This window comes from Xenopus tropicalis, chromosome 1, assembly GCF_000004195.4.
Source record: "Xenopus tropicalis strain Nigerian chromosome 1, UCB_Xtro_10.0, whole genome shotgun sequence".
Lineage (NCBI taxonomy): Eukaryota > Metazoa > Chordata > Amphibia > Anura > Pipidae > Xenopus > Xenopus tropicalis.
The window spans coordinates 76,615,556-76,634,791 of NC_030677.2; the positions used below are offsets into that span (position 1 = coordinate 76,615,556).

At 37.2% G+C, this 19,236-nt stretch overlaps 1 protein-coding gene across 3 annotated transcripts in view; it reads right to left on the reverse strand.

Annotated features, from left to right (window-relative positions):
- Nucleotides 1–18,210, reverse strand: part of LOC100485437 (melanopsin-B-like) — a 52,183-nt gene extending 33,973 nt beyond the window's left edge. For 2 of the 3 annotated variants that reach the window (XM_012955560.3, XM_031903158.1), the window contains exons 1-2: nt 15,371–15,534; nt 1,048–1,219 (exon numbers count right to left, since the gene is read on the reverse strand). The gene's annotated coding sequence lies outside the window, so the exon portion shown is untranslated. Of the gene's footprint in view, nt 1–1,047; nt 1,220–15,370; nt 15,535–17,925 lie in introns of those variants that run through there. The other variant, XM_031903160.1, reaches the window with a different exon arrangement.
- Between the last annotated feature and the right edge of the window lie 1,026 nt (nt 18,211–19,236).

Consider the following 19,236-nt stretch of genomic DNA (forward strand, 5'->3'; position numbering starts at 1 on the left):
TTTGGATCTCAATACCTTAAGTCTACTAAAAAATCAATAAAACATTAATTAAACCCAATAGGATTGTTTTTCATCCAATAAGGATTAATTATATCTTAGTTGGGATCAATTACAAGGTTCTGTTTTATTTCTACATAGAAAAAGGAAATCAGTTTTAAAATTCTGAATTATTTGATTAAAATGGAGTCTATGGGAGACGGGCATTCCGTAATTCGGAGCTTTCTGGATAACGGGTTTCCGGATAAGGGGTCCGATACCTGTACAAATTAGCAGTTGATTAAGTATTCATTCTTAACGTCTTAAGACCTCAGCACAGAAAAATTCACTTTTTGTTCAGTCCTATGGGATTTTTAGAAGTGTATTTATCAATGCGTAAAAACTCGACTTCCACATTTTATAACAAAAAAAGAGCAGCATGTGTGTAAACTGCCTCAATTTTGAAAAATAGAATAGCAAAATAAATTTATATTGAAAAAATAATGATAAATATAGACTCTCTCACATAACAAACCTTAGTCCAGGTCACAGGCGAAGTGATGTTAATAGTAATTCAAATGAGAAAAAGTCCCAAAAATCAAAATATGAAAACCCAAATGAGACAACCGAAGCAAAATAAAAAATAAAAATGTACTTTTATTAGGACATATGTGGCCTAATGTGTTTCATGCCTAAAAGGGCACTTACTCATAGGCTAAAAATCACACCCCTTTACAAAGTTTTTATAGGGAGCCTAACCAATCATAAGTTAAAATATAACAACCAATTCAATCTGAACTTAAAAAATGTACCAATGAAAACCAAGGTGAGCACACATGCTAACCCCTACAAAAAACAATTTTTTTCACTTTTTCTCACTTGAATTTCTTTCAACATTTTATAAACAAACTTTAAAATTCCCACAGGAGTGAATAGAAAGTGGTAACTTTTTCTGTGGTGAGCTCTTATCTAATCTAATCTGCCCCAGAAAGTAAATATTAAGGTCAACACACCCAAACGTCATTCTTATTTCACACAAACTGAAAAAGAATATTCATTAAACCAACCTACCTTACTTTAATAGATGTAGAGAGAATGTCTTCAGGAAAAACTTGAGTTGCCAGTTTTTCTTCAATGAAGCCATGAAAACCAGTAGGCATCCCAAGGCAAGCAATCTGTTTTACAGGGGCAGTTTGCAACAGCAGATGGTTATGATCATCAGTGGCCTAGGGTTCCAATAATCCTGTAAAAAATGCAGTATACATTATTTTTAAATAAATTCACAGTCAAAAGTCTATCTCCAACCCACACATATACATACTCTCAGATATAGATTTATGTTTAATAATGTTAACGTAATAAACGTCATATAACGAGAGAATGAGTTAGGCATTTTAGTACTAGTAGCAGGTACTTGTCATGGCTACTAAAATAGATAATTCTGATCATTAAATAATAACTGTCTGTATGTGTGTTTAGCAGAGGCAATTCTCAGTATTGTCTATGGCAAGGTATTTTCTTGGGTATAGTAGCCGTAAAGTAGCTGCTACTAGTAGCTCCATGTGTCTTCACCCTTGTTACTGCTTTGTTATTGGCTCATTCTGATACAGAGGGAGAAGCTTGAATGATAATATAAATAAATTGTTATTGCAATAAAGTGGCTGAGATTTTAATGTCTTCCCTAAAGCCCAACATACTTTCAGTTGTTTACAAAGCCATAGTGTGATAAACCCTGGAGGCATCTATTCATTTCGGTCAAATTTAAAAGCTTTGGAATAATAACTGAGCAGATAGAATCCTGGGATTGTATATACCCTGTCACACGTGTTAACAAGATTATAATACAGCACTTAAGGCAGTTTTAATATGCACTAGACGAAAAAGTGCAATTAATTTTCCCATTATGGAATAAGGTAGAATGTCAATGGCATAAAGAAGCTTCCCACATCATAATTCTGAAATTCAAATGCCCCCCTTACAACAGTTTTCTTATTCCATGCATTTTTTTCTGGTACCTTATTGCTCCACAACTTAGCAGCAGCTGCTGCCTGCCACTTGTATATCAAAATGTAACAGTTATTCTGTAACTACCTTTATGTAGTGGAGGAGCAATCTCTGTGGGATCTGAAGCTGCTTGTGAGAAAAACCAGGCTCTTATATATTAAAATATAGCAGTTTGGAGACCATAAGTGTATTGATGAAGTAAGCAATTCCCCAGTGGCCATAATTATCCTGCAATTCTAGGAAAAATTGCGGTGTTGGCGTTAACAACATGGGGATTTGCACCTGAAAATTGCTGGTTGCACACTGCAATGTGTTTGTAAATGACACTTAATAGTTGGTAAGGGCAATGCAGTCTCCACTTAAATTAATAATATTTACATTCTATTCAACAGGCACAAAAGAGGAGCCCCATCGGTCCTACACACCTTTAGGCAATAAAACTGTAACTACTAGGGGTGGTCGGGGCTTTAATTTAGTTATTTTTCTACTAGTTATTACTTTTCTTTCTGATTAATCAACGTAGGGTTCCCTGGTACTTTGCTGTATTATTACTGTGGGCCTTGTTCATGAGTTCATGAGTGGTACCATTTGATTGAATTCCTAATCCTTTCATTTCATTAAACACTCATCCACTATAAAGAATGAGCTGAGCCAGAAATATCTAACATGGAAATATATTTTGATTTTTTTATTGCCTCGTGACACAGTGCACAGATGTACTCTGTATGCACCATAAACAGACTAGCTCCAAGCAACACTTTAATATTACAAGTTCCATTAAACAACAAATATGATACTGTGCTGTAAACTGGATAGAGGCAGGTCCCATACAGGGTCATTAAGTGCCATTTACCTGATGTTTTAGCACAACTTTCCAGATGTATGCATATATCATATATCATGGTGGTACTGATGACTTCATTAGCTTTGATACTGAGATTTACTCTACTTAATGATTAAATCTGTACTGGTTGTGTAATTCTTCACAATCATATATAGTGTGCACATTTGCTTTGATTACATTTTGACAAATGTAGTCCTAAGGAGGTATCAGGTAAATGGCACAAAATACCTGATTCATTGCATCTCTTAAAGAATCTTACACTAAAGGTGGCCATACACGCACCGATATTATCGTACGAAACCTCGTTTCGTACGATAATCGGTGCATGTATGGCATGTCGCGAGTCGACCGATATCGCAGGAAGCTGCCGATATCGGACGACTCGCCGATCGGACAAGTTTGAAAATTTTGATCGGGCGCCATAGAAGGCGCCTGACCAAAATTCTCCCTTCAGGGCTGAATCGGCAGAAGGAGGTAGAAATCCTATTGTTTCTACCTCCTTACCTGCCGATTCAGCCCTGAATGGTGTGTGGCGGATCTTACGATGTTTCGTGCAACCGATGGTCGTACGAAACATCGTCGGATCGCCACGTGTATGGCCACCTTAAGCATATACTCTTACCTACAGTGCAGTGCAAAGTGGAACAAGGAAGCCCTGTACAAAGAGGCTCTGGATCATGAATGACCTGCAAGTAAAGGGTTTGCATGGGCCAGCCAGTGTCCAGTTTGCTGTTAGGTGTTATGAGGAGCAAAGTGGCAAAGATATGTACAGTAAGAACTACTAAGAGGTGGGGCGCAGGTGCATTATGGCAATTTTCACCATTTTATTTACAACTTTTTATATTACCAACCCACCCACAATAAGCCCTTAAGTCAAATGTTTGCTTAATTTCTGAGCTTTCAGGACATGCACTTTCTCCAGATCCCAGATATAGCCACAGGGTTTATTTAGCAATGCCAGGCTTTTTCTTTGTTTCTACTAGCCATGTGTATGAATGGCATTGTACCCATCAAAAAAAATGTCAATCAATAACAAAGTTAGAACGCAATTTTCCAAGTTATATGAGTTGCATGTCTAGGTGCAACACACTAGGGAACCATGGAAATAACATCTCCTTAAGCCAGGTATTAATTCAGAGGTCTCTTGTATCCAAGTGCCTGGTAATTTGCACTCAGTTCATCAAAGCAGACAGAACCAGTGCATTGCTGCTAATGCAAGTTGTAAGGATTGTATGTACCAACATACGATCCTTACAACTTGCACTAGCACCAATGCAGAGGTTTTTACTTGCACTTTTATTCATAAAATGAGCCCTTTGTGTGAACACAGTGTAACAGAAGCAAAATTTTACAATGCATTCATAACAACTACTCAGGGAACATCATCTCATCCATGAGAAGGCCAACAGCTGATTTTTGTGCAGAACTGTTGGGCCTATTTGTGCAATGACCCTACATAACCATGGTACCTGTCTGAAGTGCCAGTTCATGTTGCCACATATCTGTCATTTAGACTGGGCCGCAACTAGGGGAAGGCAGAAGAGGCACCTGCCTAGGGTGCAACAATGGGGGGCGCCAAGCAAGCAAGTTTTTGCTGGCTAATTGTCGGATTTGGATTTTTAGCCATTTTGACGCATATTAAATGTTGAAAACTTTGTTTCCCCTTAGTTACATAGTTACATAGGGTTGAAAAAAGACCATTGTCCATCAAGTTCAACCCTTCCGAGTAAACCCAGCACACAACCTATACTAACCAATCTATACACTCACATACATAAACTATATATACAACCACTAATACTAACTGTAGATATTAGTATCACAATAGCCTTGGATATTCTGCTTGTTCAAAAACTCATCCAGGCCCCTCTTAAAGGCATTAACAGAGTCTGCCATTACCACATCACTAGGAAGGGCATTCCCCAACCTCACTGCCCTCACCGTGAAAAACCACCTACGCTGCTTCAAATGGAAGCTCCTTTCCTCTAATCTAAAGGGGTGACCTCTGGTGCGCTGATTGTTTTTATGGGAAAAAAGAACATCCCCCAACTGCCTATAATCCCCTCTAATGTACTTGTACAGAGTAATCATGTCCCCTCGCAAGCACCTCTTTTCCAGAGAAAACAACCCCAACCTTGACAATCTAACCTCATAGTTTAACTCTTCCATCCCCTTAACCAGTTTAGTTGCACGTCTCTGCACTCTCTCCAGCTCAATAATATCCTTCTTAAGGACTGGAGCCCAAAACTGCACTGCATACTCAAGGTGAGGCCTTACCAGGGACCTATAAAGCGGCAAAAATATGTTTTCATCCCTTGAGTCAATGCCCTTTTTTATACAAGACAGCACTTTATTTGCTTTAGTAGCCACAGAATGACACTGCCTGGAATTAGACAACTTGTGATCTACAAAAACCCCTAGATCCTTCTCCATTAAGGATACCCCCAACACACTACCATTCAGTAGATAGTTCGTGTTTATATTATTTCTACCAAAGTGCATAACTTTGCACTTGTCCACATTGAACCTCATTTTCCAGTTTGCTGCCCAGTTTTCCAATTTTGTCAAATCGCTCTGCAAAGCGGCAGCATCCTGCATGGAACTTATAGTTTTGCACAATTTAGTGTCATCAGCAAAAATAGAATAGTTGCCTTAGTGTATATAGTTCAAGTGTCCAATTCAGCAGTCACAATCAGGATTTTGGGCTCTTGACAAACAAAACTTCAAAGAATCAAACCTCCTTAGGTTAATAAACAAAGATAATTGCCCAGTATTATGCTACATTCTTTCTATGCACATCATTAAGGTTTGCAAGTTATGAACTTCTCATTCCCTTTTTAAAAGCTTAAGATGCCTAAATTGCTCAAGCCATAATTTAACCTAATTGCTTAATAATTAGTTTCCTTTTTGTGTTCTACTTTTTTCTTTTGTTCTCCTATATTAGAAAAACAGGGACAAATTTATATAAATGCTAATACATTCCCTTAGATAATCAGAATCTGTTCAAAGGAGAACATATTGATGGCAGATCATATAGTTTACTAAGCTCCAGTCACAGTCACATGCAACATCAGAGTACAAGAATAGATGTTATTTATGTGTCACAGCAATTGTGTTGCTGCCAATGTCCTCATAAGGCTACAGAGGCACAGAAATGGGAAAATAAATGCTTTAAACAAGGTACCCTACAGAGCATCTTTAAGCATATTAACAAGTAACACAACATTTAGTGCACCAGCCAAGACTTTGGTGCAATTCCTTTTATCCATATCACTCCCAAATGAATCTGACATTGTGTATGTACTGTGTGTCTGTACATTTAATTGGATATATTCCACATGTGAATAAATTTAAGGGTTTGGAAATTGCTGTATCAAATCTAAATGACCACCAGTTACCATATTTTAAAGTGTTTATAGTTTTAAGCTAAAACAAATATACAGTATGCTTTTTTTCTGGGACAGAATGAATTTTCCATTGCAAATGTAGGCCCTGGTCTCCAGGGTGCGGCCCTCCTTTTTTATTTTTTATTGGGTCCAAGCCCAACAATGGCTTCACTGTCTTTTTATGACATCATTTTACTTTTACGTAGTTAGCTAAGGCTTTTTTTTAAGCGTTATTAGTTACATTTTTAAAATACTAGTTATTGCTTTCATTTATTCCTCTTTTAATTAGGGGCTCAGAATCTACCCTAACTCCTCTTACAGTTTCATACATTTTCATATTGTCTCTGACTTCTACAACTATCTATTCAAGTTTGCTAACACTCATTGAGGTTACTTATATTCCCTCTTGGTTCCTTAACATATATATCTGGTCTTTCTCTTACACCTGCTCTTCACCATCTGCTGTAGGGATTTCATGCTGTATTCTTTAGTAAGACCAATACACAATGGTAGTCTGATTCTCAGGGACATATCTCCATTGTTTGTTGACCTTTCACTTCTGATTGAAAATGTTTTCTTCCCATCAATGAAGAACAAAGATTTCTGGTAACATTATTTAACCTTGAGGGTTTCTAGCAAAAATTACTTCCGGATTTTCCTTTAGTTCCAATAGCATGGGAAATCTTAAGGTTCTCTCAGTTCTGTGTTATTTTTCCTTGGTAATGACCTCTCATTTAGCTGTGTGACACTACATGACACTTGAATGAATTCATCATATTCAAAAGCTGTTAAATGTAATTGTCAGATCTTTATAGAGGGTCCAACATTATGGCCAATTGTAAGTCTACCAAATCAATGTGATGAAATTATAATTTTAGAAATGACAAATCCAAAGTAAAAAAACACCAGGTCAGCAATTTCAGGTGGAAGAAACAGAGAATTAAAACAAAAATATGCAGTATATATATATATATATATATATATATATACATACACACCAGGAAAGAAGGGTCCGCACTCACAGGTCTTACATAGAAACAATTTGAGAAAGGCTATTTTTGTAGCTGGAACATCAGTCACCGCTAATAAATGACCTAAGTGTTTCTACGTAAGACCTATGAGTGGGGACCTTTCTTTCCTGGTGGATTAGTTACCTGCATACTGGCCTGCACCCAGGAATCCTACTGTCTAGTATACGTGAGTGCCGGCTGCATTGACATTATGTCCAAATAAAGAATTTAACTCTGAGATACCTATGCTGTGAGTGCTTTCTGGAGGACTATATGTATTTTGTGGGTCAGCACCCGGCCGTTGCTTTGATTGGTGAGTGCAGATAGTGGGACATATAAATAAATATATATATTGAAAAAATAAAATAAATATATATATTCATTTTTATGTTAAATTACTTTTCAGCTCTTACAATTTAGCTCATTATTATTAATTTCTTAGGTGGCAGTGTCTTGATTTTGATGGCCCCCTATTCCTGTCCAGAGGAGAAAAAAAATATAAGGGACTTTTCCTCTCATATGTTGATTACATCTGCCAATGACTTCTACATGATTATGGCAAGTTTTAGCCGTTTGGATGCATAGTAAATCTCGAAAAAGTTGCCAAAATCCAAATCAGGAAAAACAATACAAATGGCCCCCTTAGTGTTTATTCACAGAGCACTGCCCAGAGGAAAAAAAATGAAATGTGGATTCATTTTAATGTTAATTGACTTTTTATCTCTTACACTTTTCTTTTAAGGTGGCAGTGTCATGACATTAAAAAACAGCTTCCTGTCTTTTGCCATGCATCTTATATTGTAATTGGCATCCTTCAGTGTCAAGCACAATCATTACACTGCTACAAAAATAGATTTATTTATTTTTATTCCAGACTACTTCTATGTCTGGTCCACCTTCTCCACCTCTCGGTACAGTAAACGGATGCCGAGAGTTTACACAAAAAAGCACTAAAAATCTAGCTATCCTTTTATACTGGATGTAACAGTAGAATTAAATGCAATAATATCGCACTGAGGGTGTTAGGAAAGTCATTTTTAAATGCAGGGCAAGTAATTAGTAGGCAATACAGTAGGATTCACATCCAAGTGCATACATTTTTAATAGCTAAAAAGGAAAAAAATGTTTTTCTTTCAAAAATCCATGTTTAGAAAATAATATGAGGTTTACATTCATATGAGTCAAACAGATTATCTCATCTAGAACACTGTCATTTTTTTTTACTGGCCTATAAAAAAATAATACATTTCTAATGCATCTGTGTAACGCCAACCCCTGGAGCTATCACACCTTCCCAAACAGAAAACAAGGTGACATGAAAAAGCAAAAAGATTTCCTGTCTTTCTGCTAAGTAATTCAACCGATGGGATGATCTATGAAATATGGCTTCATCATAAGTCACCATCATAAGTGCAAAGACCCATAGTATAGCTCAGGCAATCAATAAAGAGGCCACATTTCAGGTAGGTTGTGATTGTAGCTATCTATATAATAAAGCATTTAGAGCACTTTGAACAGAGATTCTATCTAAAACACATTGGTTACATCACTGTAGGTGTTTGACAGGGAAATAACTACAGAGGAAACAAACCTTGTGGTTGCAAAGGGGCCCAGGGGGCCTAGCAATATTTTGGGACCCTAAAGTTGAAATTGCTGTTGGGTCCAGTAACATCTAGTTACACCACTAGAATCTGACCCTTTATTAAGTTGTAGACTGTAATAAAAAATAAAAAAAAGCTTTGTCAGAGTATTAAAATGAGAACTGAATATATTTAATAATTTAAATCTCCCTGCACAAATCAGAAGCACAAAAAAATGAAATAGAAATGCAAATGTTGCATTGATAGCATTCCTTGGTAATCTTCAAGTGTGCTTGTAGCCCAAAGCAGACATTACATTAATGATTTGGTATATGTGTTCTGAAGTAGGCATAGGGGCCTATTTATTATGCTGTGTAAAAAACAGCAACAACATTTGTATAAAAAATGGTGTAATTTTTTTATGCATCTGTTCTTCTGCTGGAACTTAGGTAAAATAACGTGTACAATCTGCGTCCAGATGCTGAAATTTGCCATTTATTTTACACAGCTTTTTACACTGTTGTTTTGGCAAACTTAGTTTTACACAGCACAATAAATTGGACCCATAGGGGCTGATTTACTAATCCACAAATCCGAATCCCAAATGGGAAAAAATCGGATTGGAAACGAACATTTTGCGACTTTTTCGTATTTTTTGCGATTTTTTTTGTCGCCGTCACAACTTTTTCGTAAATTGTCGCGACTTTTTCGTAGCCGTTACGACTTGTGCGACTTTTTCGTATTGAGCGCTCGTAATCGGCGGGGAAACCTTTCAGACTTGCATGATTTTGGAAGCCTCCCACAGGACTCAATGGCACTCTGCAGCTCCAACCTGGCCCAAGTAAAGTCACCATACTGAAGCTTGAATGAATCCAAAACTTTCGTACTCGGCGCGACGGCTACGAAAAAGTCACGACAATTCACGCAAGTCGTAATGGCTACGAAAAAGTCGCAACAATTTACGAGCAAGTCATAATGGCTACGAAAAAGTTGCGACAATTTACGAAAAAATTGCAAAATACCGATCATTACGAAAAAAACGCATTTGGACGCTTTTCATACGTTCGTGGATTAGTAAATGTGCCCCATAGTGTCCATTTAAAGGCAATAAAATAGATTCTGGGAAAAGTGCCTCTTGAGTAGTGTTGATTATTAGTCATATATATATATATAATAGTTACCATATAATATAATGCATATAGGAAAGATCAACTTGCTTTATTGTTTAGGTCCTTTTGCAAAGTGTTTAGACTTTCCCCTTGTTAAACTTAGTAATAATTTTTATTTGGACAATATCTTCATTTTTTTTCTGTTCATTTTTTCATGTACATTTATTTATTGCCATCAGCTGCTTTATGCAGACTTAAGCATAATGTCCAGTAGAGGGTGCCACAAGATTACTACTATGTTATATTGCTAACATAACATTCACATTTTGGAAATTTACAGCCACTCTAAATTAAATTTACTCTGGAAATAAGGTACAGCAATATTTTTTCTAACATGATAGTCTCTAATACAAGTACTAGTGCTTTTATATATTACTTATTGTTGCGAAAAAGACACACCGCTTGAAGAGATCATCATACATCCCAAAGGTTCTACAGGTAGAATCCATTATCCGGAAATCACTTATCCAGAAAGTTCGGAATTATAAGATGGTCATTATAATCAAATAATTAAAATTTTTAAAAATGGTTTCTGTAATAATAAAACAGTACCGTGTGCTTGGACCCTACTAAGATATAATTAATTCTTATTGGAGGCAAAGCAATCCTATTGGATAAAATTAATGTTAAAATTATTTTTAGTAGATTTATAGGGGCACATTCATGAAAACACGAGTTCGATTCTTGAATGGGATAAATTCGGATTGGATACGATAATTTCTTAAGATTGCAAATATCACGAATATGCTTACGAAAAAAATCGTATTAGTCACGATAATATCGTATTGGCGATCTGAAAGTCACAAAATGTTCGTACCAAACGATCGTAAAATGCAGGAAAATCTTTTCGACTTTGATCCTTCTGTGCATGATTTTGAAAGCCTCCCATAGGAATAATTGGCACTCTGCAGCTCCAAAATGGCCACTTGTCACACAAATTTTGTCGCAAAGTACGAAACAGTCCAGCAAGGTATGAAAAAGTCGCAAAAAATACGCTCGGAGCGTTTGTGGATTAGTAAATCTCCCCCATAGTATGGAGAGCCAAATTACGGAAAGATCCCTTTTCCGTAACACCCCTGGTCCCGACCCTGCTGGATAACAGGTCCCATACCTGTATGCCAAAGATTCCAAAAATCTGGCTTGCTGACACCACCACATTGGTTCTATTGCCCCCTCATTTGTTAACCAGAAGGCAGACAGTTCTCCAAACAATTTAGCTGTAAAATGACATTTATGCAAACTGTTGTTACCATCTTCAGGCAACATATTCATTTAATTTAATTCAATTTGCTATGTTCAACTGGGAATTTCTTTCATCATACTAAGAGCAGATTTGTGACTGTTTGCTTAATATTCCTTTTCTGCTCCTCTTGTAATTCTGATAAACTGAATTAATGTATGCTCCTCTCTGGCCAAATGAATTATGTTGGATATATTTAATCAAACATCCTGTGAAATGACACCTTCTCTCTCTCTCTCTCTTTCTTCTGTTAAGTATTTATAAACATTTTTAACCACAATTTTGAAACAGTCCCACTATTAAATGATTTCTGCAAATGAGTGGCGTAAAGTTGACTTAAGAGTTCAGTTCAGCGATAGGAAGGTTTCTAAACTATACAACTGCCTCCATCCTAGTGGGCCACCAAAAGGAAGTGAATGAATGGTGGAGCACACAGGCCTTAGGAGGAATTCACAAACATTACATTAACATTTATTTATAAAGCGCCAACATATTCCGCAGCTCTGTACAATAAGTGGGTTACATACATTGGACATACAGAGTAACATATAAAGCAATCAATAACCGATACAAGAGGTGAAGAGGGCCCTGCCCAAAAGAGCTTACAATCTACAACATGGCGTTAAGACAAATTTAGTGTTAACTTCTTTTTACATCAAAAAGTTGAAGTAATGTTATCTAACTTTATTGTTATTTACTCATCTTTGTAAATATAATGTTATTAATTACAATAAAACGTTTAACAAACTTATACCAACATCAAGTATATTTTATATAAATTGTGCTGATAGATTTGTCTGGATTGATTACAGATTTTGGATTCCTTATCTAGAAACCTGTCCCCTAACTTGCACATTATTCATACAAACAAATATGGGAGGAGCGGCAGACACTACCCTGTGGCAGGCATTAAGGACAGGGAGGGCCTTTACCCATCAATGCTGAGTTCTGCACCTTGTGCCTGATATTTTTTTATCTGCCATGATGTGTAGAGCGCTGCCAGTCACTCAGGCAGATGAGCTCTGTGCATTAGCATTAAGGTTCTTACTCTTAATTTGTGCATAGTAAATGCCCCCCAATGTTTCAATGGTACAAGTAGTCACAATAAAAAGAAAAGGGAATAATAAGAGATAACAAATAAATTTACAAATAGCTTTACATTCATAAACATTTTTCTAAGGCTTTTTAGAAATGCTTTTTTCAACCTTTATGTTGACATTTCCTATAATGTCAATAGAAAGCTAATTAATAGCTTGGCACAGCAAAACATTATACAGACACACAGAGTATACACACTAAGGATGTTTAAATGAGATTCTATAGTGATCAATCATGAATAACGCATGAGAAGTCATTTACAATCACTAGAAAGCAATTCTGAGCCCATTAAATGCCTTCTTGCATTGATCTATTGTAGCCCAATAGACCAGTCTGCCAATTGCTCTTAAATGTAAGCATTAAGGTGCAAATTGCATCATGGGGAGGTGCATGTGATTCCTCCTACGTAACACATGCCTTGACCACAGGGCTCCCTATAGGTGCTCATTGGCAACCTAATCACATGTAAAGAAAAGGCTTGTAAGTGTCTGCCAATACCACACCCATGTGCAAAGCACTCTCTTGCAGGTCTAAGTTGTTCCCATTTGTGTGAAATATACTAATTGGAGCAAATCTTTGCACTCACGGAGGCAGATTTACTAAAACTCACGTTTTTCTCACTTTTATTTTCTTGAAACTTCGAATAAACTTATTTCCACGAATGGCAGACATTTATTTAAAAAACTGAACTGAAAAAGCACATGTGGGGAAAAAGTTGAGGAAATGTCATGAAAAGTGCGATTTTTTTCAACTTCTTGTACCATAACTGCGATTTTTTTCTATTGTCACACAAAAGCCAGCATCACAAATCAAAAACCTCTAAAAATTTGAAGAAAAGAAAGATCTTCCAGGGAAGGGACTTCTACATGTTTAATAACAGGCGCAAAATTCTAGGCCTGGTGATTACAATTACACTGGTATATTGAGAATTGCTGCATTGTGGGTAAAACATAGTGAATTGCTGATTATTTTGACCTTTGCATACCTTTGCTAAATGAGCCCTTTGGCATTTTAACTACTTGTCTAGCATATAAGATGGGAGGGCAAATGAGGAAGGAGAGTGTGAGAGGGGGTACTGCTGCATGTTCCTTTAAGGGTACATTAGCACTAGTATTTTTTTATTATTGAAATTCAGGTAAATCAATAAATGTTATAATTAGCTAATTCACCTCAACAGCTTCATTTGCAATTTAGATATAGCTAAGCTGAATCCAATGAATCCAAAAAGAATCTGGCATCCCTTCTGAAATGTGGCCTGTGCCAGAGTCAAGTGTCTAAAGGATTGATTCTTAAAGGGGTCACCTAACTTTTAGTTTGATGTGAAGAGTAATATTCTAAGACACTTTTTTCTAATATTCTAAGACACATTATTTATACAGTGCTGCATACATAAGCAGCTCTTTATAAATAATGATATACATACATATACATACATACATTATGGGGGAGATTTACTAATCCACGAACGCTCCAAGCATATTTTCCACGACTTTTTCGTACCTTCTGCGACTTTTTCATACTTTGCGACAAAATTTGTTCGACAAAATTGTATTGTCGCACTGAGTATGAAAGTTTCGGATTCATTCAAGCTTCAGTATCGTGACTTTCCTTGGGCCAGGTTGGAGCTGCAGAGTACCATTGATTCTTATGGGAGGCTTCCAAAAAATTAAGAAAAAACTATATGCTTGTTCTTGGGAATGTTGATTGTATTTTATGGTAATGTTTTGCAAGTTGTATTTGTGAGCATTCATAGGCCAGTTTGTATGCAATTAAAGGAGCAATTTAGTAACACCACCCCCCCCCCCCCCAAATGTTGACTAATGAAAAAATTGTCATTCTATCATTCTAAGCAACTTTTCCAAAATTGTAATGGTTCTAAAGTGATGTGAAAATGTTTTATTTGTCTGCCCCTTACTATTCTCTGCCATGGTGCTTCTGGTTGTTAAACAATGTAGTAGAAGTCAGCTGATTAGCAGACCTGTGAAGAAGCATGTAAGACTGACTCCTGCTTTGTTGTTTAGGGAGACAGAATAATCAGTGCAGAAAGGGTCAGTACTGCTTTCAAGAGCAATCACATTTACAGGCTTTTAACCAATTCACTTTTTTCAGTGAATGCATATTGAAAGGTTGCTTGGAATTACACTTTAATTTATTATCTAAAATATTATTTTTTTGGGTTTACATCCCCTTTAAATTTGCTGGTTTCCTTTTAACAATTTGCAGACGGTTTCTGAATATCGGACTATAGCTTTTCATACCGTGACGCTTTAATATCCTACAGTGATCTGTTCTCATGAGAGGAGCTCTGTTATACTAACATAGCATCACAGAAGAGCTTTAGAAGCTTTCAAATTCCAGCCATGTGAACTTGTAATGTCATTATGTGATAACCAGAACAATCTCATAGATGGCAGGAAACATGGCATATATAGAAAATGGATGGGCAGATTATTATGAATGGGTGATTGGATGAGGTTCAGCAATTACAGGGTTAAAAATGATTTCCTGAAAATGAATGTAAAGAGAGACATGATACACCGTATTCCTATCAAGCTATCAGCTGTAAACTGTACAGGTTTTTGCGATTAAATATACTTTTCTATATATCATGACAATTTAATACATTTTTCTGTATACCACAATGATCTGTAAATATGCTCATAATCTAAAACAGCAAGTTACATTACATTTAAATGGCACTGAAAGCTGACATACAATTCATATTATCTCCCTTGCTTCATACATGCATTATAGTTTCTTACATTCTTAGGGATTTTAAGAGATGAGCAGAAATTGCTTCAGTTTGACTTCCCCAGACTAGACCTGTCAGGAAGATTCGGGAGGAATTCTCAGCTGACAGAATCTGAGTTGACAATGAATTCTTGTCCTTGCTTTAAGCTTGCAGAATGTTATCATTATGTGCATTATGGCTGACACTGGAACAATGTAAGATGTGACATTTCTTAATGAAGTCACTTGTCTATCCTTGAAAGCTTAGAACGCACCAGTGTAAAAAAGAAGGATCACCCAAGCAGCTCAAAAGTGGATGAAGCAGGTTCTTACCTCTAGCACTGCCATTCTGCTGTTGAAGCCTGCAGGGAGAAGTGAAGGCGATCTGCTTATTATGGTGATCTGAGAGTAGCTGAAGCCACACTATTGACTGCACATGGGACATAGCAAGCGCAGCCCAGCTGAGACCTCCCCACTCCTCCCTCACCTCATCATGCCTCCAGCCCAGTTAGTGCGTCTGACTAGTGCGAGACATATCTTTTTCTGCATCATTAGGATAGGGGAGGAGTAACTTGGATAGACAGGTGAATATTATACATAACCAGCACTTGGGTGTATACAGCTGTTTTAACATGACTAATGTCTGTCTTTGATCAGCAATGCACTTACTACAACATTTATGTAAGGAAAAATGTGTATTAAGAAGGTATATGTAAATGCAAAAGATAAAGAGCTCACTATGGTCCACCAAACTGAAAATTTGTAATCTTGTAAGTTAATGCTAAACTGCAAGACCTGCCATCCAACTTTAGCATTGTGGGAGTTGTAGTTTCAACAAGAGTTGAGAATGATTGTTATAACTACGGAGCCCAGTCTATGTTACATGCAAGAAGCATTTAATTTGAGAAAAATGTAAATTATGTAGTAATATGTCAAATGTGTTCATTCTTTGAGAACGTTAGGTAAAATATGTGCTCCAGACGGTTTTTATATCCCATCATTTACTAATAAGTGTTTATGGTGGATTCTTTCCCTTATATATAATACAAGGCACTAAGTTTGCCTAGGAGCAGTACCCTATAGCAACCAATAAGATGTTCGCTTTTAAACAAGTGACCAGTAAATTCTACCTGCTGATTGGTTGCTATGGGTTACTGCCCCTGGCAAACATGGTGCCTTTTATTACATAAACCTCTTAGAGTTGCTTAGCAGCAAGTGGAGAGACATAATTTTACCATGTCTGCTTAAGGTTGTACATCACTCTTGTTTATGGTGCCTATGCAAAGAAGTATTTAAGAGAATTGATAAACCATTTTAGCCCTTTCCAGGCACTTCTTGGGCAGGAATACCACAGAAGTCATTGCCTGGCAGGCAAATGTGGCAAATCTTTGAGGTATTATTTGGGAAACCTTGGGCTTAATTGCACAGTGCTACCTCCTGATGGCTCCAATGGATAAACTTTAAGGTTCCACTAGGAATAGGAATACTAACACAGAGATCTAGCCATAAGGAGAAATATTATAAGCACATAGGACACAAAGGTTTACTCTCTGTTTATTACATTCCTCAACAAGTTTCACTCCCCTTTGGCAGTAGACAGATTAAAGTTGTATTTGCCGATACCCTAAGGTAGCTTTACCTTTCCCAATGTACCTTTTTGTGTAGAAGGTATACATGCTCCCTGGTAACTTTGCAAATATCCTCACAATGACACAAAGCGGCAGGTAGAAGATTCAACTTTGTAAATGTTGTTAAAGATACAGGCCTCTATTTTTGGCCAAGCTTAGCCAAGATTGGTCTCTGTTTCCCTGGAAATTGCCTGTCTGGGGTCTTTAATCACCGTAAGTGGTAAGACTGTCAGTCTTGGCACTGAAAACTGGGCTGAATACTGAGATCCTCCCAGGTTCTTCCTCTGTAGCTCCCAGCATAAATTCGCCTGATTATTCTTATTAGTCTTCCACCGCTAGATCACTGTTGTCCAACAGTGCTGAGAAAGTCTTAAGCTGGACATACACGCACTGATGATATTGTACGAAACCTTGACGAGCCGACTGATATTGCAAAAAGCTGCGGATATCGGTCGACTCACCGATCGGCCAGGTTAAAAGATTTTGATTGGGTGCCATTGAAGGCGCCCGAGCAAAATCTACATTCAGGGCTGAATCGGCAGAAGGAGGTACAATTCCTATTGTTTCTACCTCCATATCTGACGATTCAGCCCTGAATGTCTGTGGAGGGTGGTAATGATCTTTCGTGAGACCATTGGTCGCACGAAAGATGGAAAATTGCTACGTTTGGCCACCTTTAGGCTCTATTTCCTGCACTCTTTAGGCAGCACAGGGTCTCTCTAATGTGGCATAAAGGTATTATAAATGCTTTACTGAGCTGGCCCTTACAGAAAGGAAGACCCTTCTTACAAGAGTTTTTCTCTAAAAGAAGCAATATAAAACACTGATGTTTAATGTAAGGGTTACTAGATCATGTGGAAAGTCAGTGACACTGTCAGAGACACTGAGCCTGAAAATCAGGCTCGAGGGCTGCAGTAATTGCATTACATTTTTGCAAAGATTGCAGCTCAGCAATTTGCATTTATTTCAAATGACCCTGATTATTTAAGCGATCTGGTAACTTTAATTCAATGTATAAGTAACTCTTAATAAATGCACTACAACATTAAATGTTAACGTTAATGTTAACGTTATGTTAGTTATGTTAATGTTATGTCAGTGGAGTTATTGCTTACATGACTTTGCATTCTCAGTATCAAAAGCAGAATTTTAGACGGTGCTACCAAGCAAACAGTGGCTGGAGTAGTACAATATAACCCTTTAATCGAATTTAAAGGGCAATGTTCCTTTTTTATACAACAAGCAACAAAAATTACTTACTTTGGTATGTCCATGGATTCCCTTAGATTCAGCAGAGAACAGATAACAGGAAGAATCATTTCAGTTCCCTTAGTTTCAACTGAGAACAAAAACAGAACGAATCATTCCAGTTCAGATCAGTTGCAGGATGATTATATGAGCAGGAGAATAAAGGGGGCTTTGGTCATTCTGCCAGTAAGGAGGTGTGGAGAATGCTGTCAGTGTTGGGGAGAGATAAGAAGAAAAGTCTTGGCTCTGTAGGACAAAGCACCCCTACTCCAACATGAATCCAGCATATGGCAGCATCCAGCATTCACGGTCAAAGTGGCAGAGGTTCTGTTACAAGAACACAAGGATTTGCTATTACAGCATGCACTGAATGAAATGCTAACATTATCTGTGCTGCCACTGTATTGCATTCATATCTCCTTGTGTATGCAGATGTGTAAGAGAACTGCAGTCCAGTAAGAGCTAAAATATCTATGCCCAGTAATAATGGACTTCTCCTAGTGTTTTATAGCTCAGGTAGCAGCAGCCAGGCTTTCTGGCCATACTTACAGTTATATCTTGGCATAATATACACAGTTAGGGCAAGTGCACACAGAACTTGCCATTTGTTGGTGGATATTGGCTGTGTGTGCCTTCACCCAGGCAGATTCAATGCTTCCATGTGTAGCACAACTAGAACATTTTCTAACCAGAGGACCGGATTATTATTATCAGTCTGTGCTTATCCGCAGGCTGACAGTCCGCCCCGTGTGCCCTTGCCCTTATGACAGTTTACTACTAGAATTCTCAGGACCTGAGGGTTTTCCCTTTTTTTTTTAGATTACCATAAATTAAGACTATTAAACATTTAAACATTAAATAAACCCAATGGGGTTGTTATGCCTAAAACAAGCATTCATTATATCTTGTTTAGAATCAATTACAAGGTACTGTTTTATTATTACAGAGAAAAAAAAATATTTAAATGGAATCTATGGGAGATGGTATTCCCCTTCTGGATAATGGGTTTCCAGATAACGAGCCCCACACCTGTACTAACAAGTAGCAAGTATAGAATGGAATAATTTTTAAAAAAGTCCCATTCTCTTTTTAAGGTACAATATAAACAATACCTTTCTAGTGCAAAAGTATTTTTAAAGGCTTTTGGGATTGAGGATTTGAACAGAGCGTGGGCTCTATTAGCCTTCACCTCTAGTGGGGGAAGCAATTTTAGGGTGATAGGTGCCCTTTAAAAGTTCTATTTGTTGCTTTATTATTGGGTGTTATTATTGGGAATTATTTTGTAACCTGTCTCTCTCTAACCTGAAATTAAAATTAGGGATG